Here is a 10568-nt window from a genome sequence, read left to right as displayed (position 1 = left end):
TTTGACCCACCAATATTGACTACAAATTTCCAAATAAATAATACATATTCCAAGTAATTCTCACACTCACATTCCTACTTGAAACTCTTCATCTCTTTTAATCTTCTCCTCTCTGTTTTAGTTATTTTCCCAGGAAAAGAAGAACATTTTCAAGTCAGAAATCTAAATAACTCTCTAAACAAAAATGAAGGTAAGACAACATTTCCACTTATTTTCCCTTTTGTTTTAATTTAGTACTCGTTCAAATTACACTATCAAAGTGATTACTAAATATAAGTTTAGATTGTATTATATTAGTACTTTTTTTATTAATTACTCGAATAATCTTTACATTTTTCATTTGATTAATAATCTGATCTGTTTGGTTTTGTTATTCTTCTGTTTTTTCCCCTTACAGAAAGTGGTGTTGAGATTGGATGTACATGATGAGAAGTGTAAGAAAAAGGCAATGAAGATGGCTTCTAGTATTTCTGGTATTTCTATTTGCTCTTTTTGTTTTCTTTCATTTTTTAATTCATTTTTTTTAAGATATTAAGGATACGATCTGTTTGTTTCAACATATTTTAACTTACTAGTTCAGATAAGTTAATATTATTTCTGTTTCAAAAAGATCTTTACACTTACTATTTGCACGGATTCCAGTATAATGTTTGACCCGTAAATATATCCATTTATGTATGACAAAAAATTATAAAAAATTGATATTTTATAAAATACATTTTGAGGCGAATCTAACAAGATATCTCATGGTAATTTTTGGTAGATATAATATTGAAAATTTATGGTCAAAATTTTGATTGTTTGACACATTTTTCAAAGCGTAAAGAACTTAATAAAAACGGGGATAGTATAAGTTTAAGAAGTCCAGTTCAAATATGTTTAACATAGATAAGTTTTTTTTAGTCAAATTCAGTTGAATCAGACAAGGCCTATTCATATTGAAGTACATTTTAAAGTACTAATTATGGGTGTCAAATTGGGTCATCGGTTGGTTATGGGTCAGGTATAATCGGTTCGGGTACAATCGGATAATGTAGTTGTATAAGACCATAATGCTTATGCGGATTGATGTGTGAATTTTCTTTTTCTGGTCACTTTAATATTTGTTAGAAATCGGTTGGATCGGGTCAATTTTTGACAGTCCTACCTTTAATGTGCCTCGAATCCAAAGACTCATTATCCGAATGTAACAAGCTAGTATTATTGAATTTACAGGGCTTGATTCAATCTCAATGGACATGAAAGAGAAGAAATTGACACTAACAGGAGATATAGATCCAGTAGCAATAGTGAGCAAATTGAGGAAAGTCTATAACACAGAAATTGTCTCAGTTGGGCTGTTAAGGAGCCTGAAAAGAAAAAAGATGAGCCCAAGAAAGAAGAGCCCAAGAAAGATGAGGCCCAAAAGGAGTCCAAGAAGGATCAAAGCAAGAAAAACGAGTCCAAAAATCAGGCCCAAGTGGGTGGGCTAACAGGCTTCTATAATCCTCCTCATTATATTCACTATCATGCTGAAAGCATGGAAGAAGATCCAAATTCGTGTGTTATTTGTTGATTAGTTTTTTTTTTAGGGAAATTGTTGATTAGTTAATCAAAAGTTTAATGACGAATATTTTGATATTAGGTCACTTTGTGAGTACTCCCCATATCAGTTGAGGTGTAGAAAAAAAATCAAATTAAGCTTCAACTACGTAGTTCATAACAACATAAGCAAATATTACGTATCATACACAAATTACAATCGGTTTTACATTAAAAAAATCGCCCAGAAGTACAAGACAATTTACAAAGTACTTCATATGAGGTTTAAGAACTTGAAAGATTTTCCATTATTTTCCTTACAATATTTACAATATATATACTACCTTCGTTCCTTAATGTTCTTTACGCTTACTATTTACACGGACTCCAATGCAATATTTAGCCACTTATATATCCATTTTCGTATGTGAAAAACTTAATTTTTTTTTATATTTTGAAAATATATAACGAGATCAATCTAACAAGTTCTTACATGATAACATTTTGATGTATATAACAAATCTCCGGTCAAAGTTTTCATACATTGGACACATATTCCAAAGCGTAAATAACATTAAGGAACGGAGGTAGTATAATATATAAAAGAGAAATATTTGCAGAATTATAAATCGCCACGTAGGAAATCTAATGATTTCAGCCAATGAACAATAAGATTTCTAATTTATTTTTGAATTAAAAAAATCAAATGCCACGTAGATAATTAGTTTTTTAATTAATTAATTAATAATATGTCAACTCCATCCAAAATCAAATACTCTAATAAATTAAAAATAAATCTAAAACAAAATTTAATCCAAAATTAAACACTAATCTAAAATAAAATTTTGGCCAAGTCAAACACTAATCCAATAATAGAGCGCCGCATAGGAAATATAATGTTTTCGGCTAATGAAAAATAAGATTTCGAAATTATATTTATAAATACAATGATTTTCAATTGGTCGGGTGAAAAAGGTGTTCGGTTGTATTTTGACCCATTACTTTTCGGGTTGCTCGGATTCGGATATAATCGAATTACGGGTCACAAAATCTTATTCAAGACATATTTTCGGATTCAGATCGGGTCGATTTTTGACCGTAGACACTTATATATAACTAAAAACAAAAGGAAACAAAAATGTTGAAGTGGGCCCGCTAGGAAGTTAGCTTTGTCAGAGTTGGAGGAGATTAGAAGGGTTTTAAATGCTGGTTTTTTGGTTTTAATTTGTTGGGCTTTGGACTTTATATTACTAAACCTTTTGGGCTTATGGGGGCCAAGCCCAAGATGGCCCCTAGAAAATCCGTCTCTGGTAGGTAAGAGGGTCACATTGCGTGAACACATTCTCAATTCTCAAAATTAATGTGACACAAGGATACTTAATTAAATAAATAAATAAAACAATTAAAGTGACAAATTGAGATAAGAGACTTATCCTAAAGTAAGTAGAAATTGAAATACCATAGGATTAGTAATTTACTCGTGTATATATATATGATTGTTCCATAAACCAATCTCATTAAAATATATTATTTTGTAGCTTATTGAATTAAATCCAAAACCATGATCACCTCTAACCTCCCCTCAAAAAACAAATTATACACCTTTGGCCAACAACTATGTAAACTAAACCCAAAAAAGGGTGTCGAAAATTTGAGGGTGGGTATTCAAGTATATTACCAAGGTAAAGATGTTATTCTAATATGGGGAATTAATATTTTACATGATAATGAAAAATCTAATGGTGTTTTACTCAAGTTTTTGGAGTCGGAAAATTTCAACCTTATTTCTACAATGCGAAAAATAGTGTCAACAATCAAATGGAGAGAAGAATTTGAAGTTCAAGGGTTGTTCGATCGAAAATCGGGATTAGGGTTTAGTCTCATAGGTGTGGACAATAAATGTCAACCATTGTGCTATGTTAAGCTAAAAGACTGGTGTGACAATAAGTCGCCCTTTTTATCAATTTGTTGTTGTTGGGTTCAATTGTTAGAGAAGGTCGTTCAACGTCTGAATTTTTCGGATTCATTCGGGGTTTCGTCTATTTTTAGGTTTGTCGATCTTACCGATACTTCGAAGACCCAAAAGAAGTGTCTTTGGGAGGCATTCCGAATCTTATATATATAGTTTTTTTTTAATTATTATTATTATTAGTTTAATTTTTATTAAACTGAAAAAAGATTATCAAAAAAAATCTTGGTTAAACTTGGAAATAATAATACAAACAAAGATTATCGATTTTTTTTATTATTATTAAACTGAACAAAACAGAGGAGAGGAGCATTATTTTTTGGTTTTCCCCTGACATCTTCAAGAACCTATCACAATTAAAGCTTATAATTTGAATTCAATAAAAACTTTTTGTAGTTTGCATAATTATAGGTCTTTTGTTGTTTTCTTTTACCTTGCTAGCCTCTAAAGTTATACTGCTTTAGTTCATCTAAAACTGCAACAGATTAAATAAAGAGGAAAAGAGATCAGAATTTGGGTTTAAGGATGTACGGAGCATTATTTTTTGGTTTTCCCCTGACATCTTCAAGAACCTATCACAATTAAGGCTTATAACTTGAATTCAATAAAAACTTTTTGTAATTTGTATAATTATAGGGTATGTTGCTGTTTTTTTTTACTTTGCTAGTCTCTGCTTTAGTTTATCCAAAACTACATCAGAATTTGGGTTTAAGGATGTACTCTGTATTAGATCAGAATTTGAGTTTATGGGGAAAAGAGAAATATGGATTTTGCCGAGGAAGATGAAGGTGAAAAACTGAAAATTAAAGAGATGATATAGTAGGAGTAGTTAAAAACAGACTCTTTGTCTTCATAGGCAAGGAAATCCAGCTGTCTCTCACTCTCTTATCTTTTTTTGTTTTGACAATTTTACTTATTTGTAGCTTTTTTTTGACATACTTTATCTTACTTGTTTAATTAACTTTTTGACATACGGGAGTAGTAACTTTTTTAGCTATTGTTATTTAATTATGTTATGTAACTAGTTTTTGAGCCTGTTTATTTAATTATATAATGATTATTTAGCCGTCTTTTAAAATGTTCTATATAGAGAATTTATAATAGTTTTGACATTATTATGATATAAATATAAAAAATATGAGCCGCTAAAAAAATGACATCACGCCGCGAAACCGCGATCCGTTCTATTTAACCATTATGAGCGTTTTCCGCAACATCGCGACCGTTACCGCGAACACGTTTTTTTCCATGACGATGGTAAAACTTATAAAATATTAATATAAAAACTTATAAAATATTAATATTTTGAAAAGATATATTATATACTATCATTTTTTTTCATATACTAAAAAATAAATAGGGTCAAATTGAATTATGAGAATAGTGCAAAAGGTCAAAACAGTGCGAGTATTTCGGAGCGGAATGAGTATTACGGAGTACTCCATACTTCGTCGTACATTTGATTTTAGGTTAATAAAAATAAGCTTGAAAATCTGTACGTATGACTTTTCATATTCTTATTACGGAGTACTGCTTAATAACTGATAATGTGTGTGTTTTTGTTTGTAAAGCTCTATATTGGCGACTCTAGCATCCCTAGCAGCATCCGGAAAGGCAATCCTTTTGTATATTCTTGTTTTGCATATCGAGAGATTTTCAAGTGAGTCTACATTTTCAAATTTGACTTTATTACGAAAGAGATGTATTCTCAATATTTACTTTTTAGACTATGTATCGCGCGTAAGGCTTTAATCATATATTAACATTTCGTAATTTAAAACAATAGTGATTTTTCATGTGTAATTTTTTTTTTTAACATTTCGTAATTTAAAACAATAGTGATTTTTCATGTGTGTTTTTTATGTTGAAGGTATATACCTGTTATGAATGTCCCTAGTGAGCACGGTGGCATTCCTACTATTTTCAATGACTCGAAATAGGAAATTATAGGACACCACATGGACATATCAAAATTTTCGAGACAAGATGTGGTGTTCTACTGTTCTAAGGTTAGATGTAATCTATTTTGATTTGATTTAGGCTTAACGTTTCATTCTGATTTCTTAACCTCAAATTTTTAATTTTTACTTTATTTTTTTTGTTCATAGGGGATTGAAATTACTTTGCGAGCTAGAGTTATAGGATGGGATGTCTCGTTTGGTGTAAACTTTTTTGGTGCAAGCGAGGAACATTCCCGTCTTATTCTTAATTTCTATGAACCTGGACCGTATCTTGAATTCAAGATGATAAATGTCGAAGAAGACGGGATACTTTTGCTAAGTGTTTATAATAACAATTTTTCAACGAAGAAACTAGTATCCCTTTTGAGTTCATTTCCAAAATGTTTTATAAAAGAGATAAATGTAGGAAAAGATAAACCGCACGAGAAGATACAAGATCTTCAACAACAGAAGGCGTATATGATTTATAGTCAAGTTAAGAAAATTATACGTTTGGAGCATAAATGATACATAGTACTTAAACATATGTTGTTTACGGCCTTTTTTTTTTATTTATTGTCAACTTTTATTAATAATTGTCAACTTTTATTAATACTATGAAAAAAGTACTTTGTATTGTATTGTTTTATTTTGGACCTTTATTTATATCGGATTGTGGACCTAGCTAACATCTCAGATCATATCATAGATATAATTTATGTTATGAAATCCTATATAAGATTTTGTGACATTCTAATATATCACACAAGTTAGAGCTGTCAAAAACTGACCCGACCCGAAAACCTGATCTGAACCGATCGAATCCGTGGCCGACCATGACCCAAAATTGTGGTAAAGTAACCCGAAACCCGACCCGAAAAAATCGATAACCGATTTTAACTCGATGTTATAACACCCTACAGTCGATCCGAAGATGACCGATAATCGAACTGACCCGACAAAACAATGACCCGAACCCAATTCGATACTCGACCCAATGTCAACGCGAAACAGATTGTAACTCGATGAAACCTGTTATTGATCCGACCTATGACAACCCGCTACTCGATTTACCCGATCTGTTGATAACCCGATTTGTCATTGACACGACCAAATAGCAACTTCAACGATAAATCTATTTTAATTATTTATTACTAGACACTAAGCACGCTAAATCTAGCAAAATTAGGCTTAGGCACGACGGCCCGTCCCGTGGGCTTGGACCGGGCCCGAGCCCTGTTTTAAACTTTTCGGTCCGGCCCAAGACAGAGTGGGCTTGGCTTGCGCCCGTGGGCTCAGCCAGAAGTCCAACCCGACCCACGACCATCTTTGGTATCCACTAGTGTTTAAGCATACCTTTGTTCTTAAAGCACGGAGAGATCCATCAGTGATCAGTATCTGTCACATTGTCTAAACAACTTAAGCCAACTCTTAGAAGGTCAGGGACACAAGCCTGGACATAAGGAGATAAATTCTGGAAAGAATCCATGCTTAACCCTGTTGTTGCACGTGAAGTATAGCATTGCTCTAGTGAGCTTATATAATTCTGGATTTCTGTTGCCCATATGTATTTATTACTCCCTCCGTCCCGGAATACTCGACCCGATTTGACCGGCACAGAGTTTAAGGGACTTGAATTGACTTATTTAATTTAATAGGTAGTAGTTAATATTGGGTATTATTTTAATGTAGTTAGTGGGAAATGTGTAAAGGGGTGAAGTTGGGGAGAGTAAGAGTTGAATTTTTAATTATTTTTTGTATGGAGTAGGGGGTAGGTGGGTTAATAGGGGTGGAGTGAGAAATAATATAATATTGTTAGAATATTTCCATTTTTAGAAACAGGTCAAGTATTAAGGGACGACCCGATAAGGAAAACATGCTAAGTATTCCGGGACGGAGGGAGTATCTCATTAGTCATTACAAATATGAAGTAATATGGGTGATGGGTTGTATTATGGGATGTTATTTCATTTAAAATATATATACAGGCCCAAAAAAATCCCAGCCCACTACAGCCCCTTTAATATCCAGCCCGGAAAATCACAGGCAAGGCCCGGCCCGTTGAAAAGGTCTAGTACACATAATACCAGGAAAGTAGAAAACAGAAGGTGGATGAAGATACTCTCGAGACTCGAGCAAAAAGCTAATTCAAGTAAAATCAAACGTTCATACAAATACTGCACTCCAATGTCCACACTGACTTGAAAATTAAGACAGGTAGATTGCATCATGTTACTCATGTAACATCTAATACTAGCAAACAAGCTCAATGCCCCACTTGGCTCAATGACTCAAGCCACAACATATTTAATTAGTCAAGCACATGGGTATATTTAAAGATATGCAAAGGTTCATATTTCTTCTATGTGGGAGAAAACTACCACATAACAAAGTGAAGACTATTTTAACATATTTTAATTTACTAGTTCAAATAATTTAATACAAGTTCAAACGAGTTCAGTTCAGATAATTTAACACGGATAAGTTTTTTTAGTCAAATTCAATTGAATCAAATATGGCCTATTTTTATTAAAATATGTTTTAAAGTACTCCTAAACTGTCATCACTTTAATGTGCCTCGAACGAGAGGTAATCTGAACTTCGAGTGAGTTCTCTAACGAGGTTGTTTTTTCGGATATCAGATATGTGTGGCAACACACATATCAGCTAAAAGACAAATAGCTAAAAGACAAAAAAGGAAGTACCATTTATGTTAAAAAAGTACCATTCTGTAAAAAAAAAGTATCATTCAGTTAAAAAAAGTACCATTTAATTTCTTTTTTGTCATTTTTCTTATTTTGTCTTTTGCTATGATATGCATTTGCCCACACATATCTGATATCCGAAAATACTTCCTCGTTCTCTAACCACTAAGAAGGTCCAAGACTAATTAAGTTAGACTTTTCACTAAATATGACCCGACTTAAACTTAACCCTACTCAGAACCGAAAGACTCATTATCCGAATATAACAAGATACTATTATTGCATCAAAAGGTCTTGTATGCACAAGGTGTACAATAAATTTATTGTACACCAATATAACTTTTACCCAACTTTCTCTAACTCTTACCCAAATTTCTCTAAATTTTATATTATTAAAAAAAAATAAGTTAATAGATAAACATTTTAAAGGGTTTGATTAATTTTATACATTATTAGTGAATTTGAATTACATTTTTTATTAAAATAAAAAAAATTATCAAAAAAAAAAAAAAAAACTTTTACATATATAAAAGGGCACAATATTTATTAACCATTTTATGTCAATTTTAGATTCGGTGCACAATATTTATCGTATACCCCATGTAAATCAGAATCTGTGTTATCGAATTTACAAGGCTTGATTCAATCTCAATGGACATGAAAGAGAAGAAATTGACACTAACAGGAGATATAGATCCAGTAGCTATAGTGAGCAAATTGAGGAAAGCCTATAACACAGAAATTGTCTCAGTTGGGCCTGTTAAGGAGCCCGAGAAGAAAAAAGATGAGCCCAAGAAAGAAGAGCCCAAGAAAGATGAGGCCCAAAAGGAGTCTGGCAAGAAGGATCAAAACAAAAAAAACGGGTCCAAAAATCAGGCCCAGGTGGGTGAGCTAGTAACGGGCTTCTATAATCCTCCTCATTATATTCACTATCATGCTTAGTGGTCTAAATTGGATGGATTGGATTGGACTTTGTCAAGTGCAAATCCAATTCAAATTTTTTTGGACTTGGATATTTGAGTCCTAGTCTGATCCAACCTTTTTTTGAGTCCGATCCAATCCGATCCATAAAAAAATTCTTGAGTCCGAATCCCATCCAATCTGATCCGATATTGTTTTTTAAAATAAATTAATTTAAAATTAAATTTGAAAAGAAGTTAACTCAAATGGTTCGAGCATAAGGCAAATAATAATAATAAAGTATACGAGTATTAAATATTGGGTATGAAATGTTTTAGCACCTATAACTACAAGTCAGTCTTCCATAAAGGGAAAATAAATAGCCATTAAGCAATAAATATAATTGCAAATCACATATGTCTTACACATCTAAATAATTAGCCAAAAAGGTTCTAGTTCTTTAAAAAAACAAAATTGTAAAATATATTAAAGCTTAATAATCGATTATTACAGTTCACGACCGACAAGAGAAAGCGAAAGCGAAAGAGAGAGAGGATAATAGAATATTATTGGGTTATGGGGTTTATATGGAGTATAATATTTGGTTGTTTTTTGTTGCACATACTCCCTCCGTCCCAAAATTATAGTCATGTTTTTCAAATCGGACGTTCCAAAATGATAGTCTTGTTTCTAATTTTGGCTATTAAGGTCTCCACTTTCTCATGTACTTTATTAATTAAAAATGCATTGAAAACCCCACCCATATACTATATTCCTTTTTTCCATGTACTATATTCCATTTTTCTTAAAACCGTATTTTTGGTCAAATAGGACTATAAATATGGGACGGAGGGAGTAGTAAATAAAGGCTCAAAAATCACATATTTCACAATAGTTTTTAAATTACATATGTTTATTTATAAATAAAATTTTAAAACTTTGGACTTAATTGGATTTTTGGACTCCAAAAGGCTGAGTCCGAATCCAGTCCAAAAATAATTGGACTTAATAATTTGAGTCCGAGTCCGATCTAAAAATTTTCATGTCCGATCCAGTCCGATAAATTTGGACTGGACTGGATTTGACTTTGGACTTTTCTCAATCCACTGACACCCTATTCATGCCGAAAGTATTGAAGAAGATCCAAATTCGTGTGTTATTTGTTGATTAGTTGTTTTTTTAGAGGGGATTTGTTGATTAGTTGTTAATCAAAAGTTTAATGACGAATATTTTGATATTAGGTCACTTTGTGAGTACTCCCCATATCAGTTGAGGTGTAGAAAAAAAATCAAATTAAGCTTCAACTACGTAGTTTATAACAACATAAGCAAATATTACGTATCATACACAAATTACAACCGATTTTATATAAAAAAGTCGCCCAAGAATACAAGACAATTTACAAAGTACTTCATACGAGGTTTAATGTAACACCCCGACAATTCTCTCTTTTCTAAAATAACCTTTTAATATAAACGTAGAGAATTATCAAGGCATTATCGCCCGTGTGAAAACGTAACGGCTTATTCAGAA

At 32.0% G+C, this 10568-nt stretch overlaps 1 long non-coding RNA gene and 1 pseudogene across 1 annotated transcript; both read left to right on the top strand.

Annotated features, from left to right (window-relative positions):
* On the top strand, window positions 1–1687 carry LOC110784103 (heavy metal-associated isoprenylated plant protein 39-like; annotated as a pseudogene).
* Window positions 1688–4263: 2576 nt separating this feature from the next.
* Window positions 4264–6102, top strand: LOC130469276 (uncharacterized). The gene is made up of 3 exons (XR_008929708.1): window positions 4264–5150; window positions 5361–5499; window positions 5599–6102. It is a non-coding gene; the product is annotated as an uncharacterized lncRNA (long non-coding RNA).
* The last annotated feature ends 4466 nt before the right edge of the window (window positions 6103–10568 follow it).

The sequence above is a fragment of the Spinacia oleracea genome, chromosome 3 (genome assembly GCF_020520425.1).
Source record: "Spinacia oleracea cultivar Varoflay chromosome 3, BTI_SOV_V1, whole genome shotgun sequence".
NCBI lineage: Eukaryota > Viridiplantae > Streptophyta > Magnoliopsida > Caryophyllales > Amaranthaceae > Spinacia > Spinacia oleracea.
Note: the sequence above shows the minus strand (reverse complement) of the source record. Positions and strands in the feature narration are given on the sequence as shown.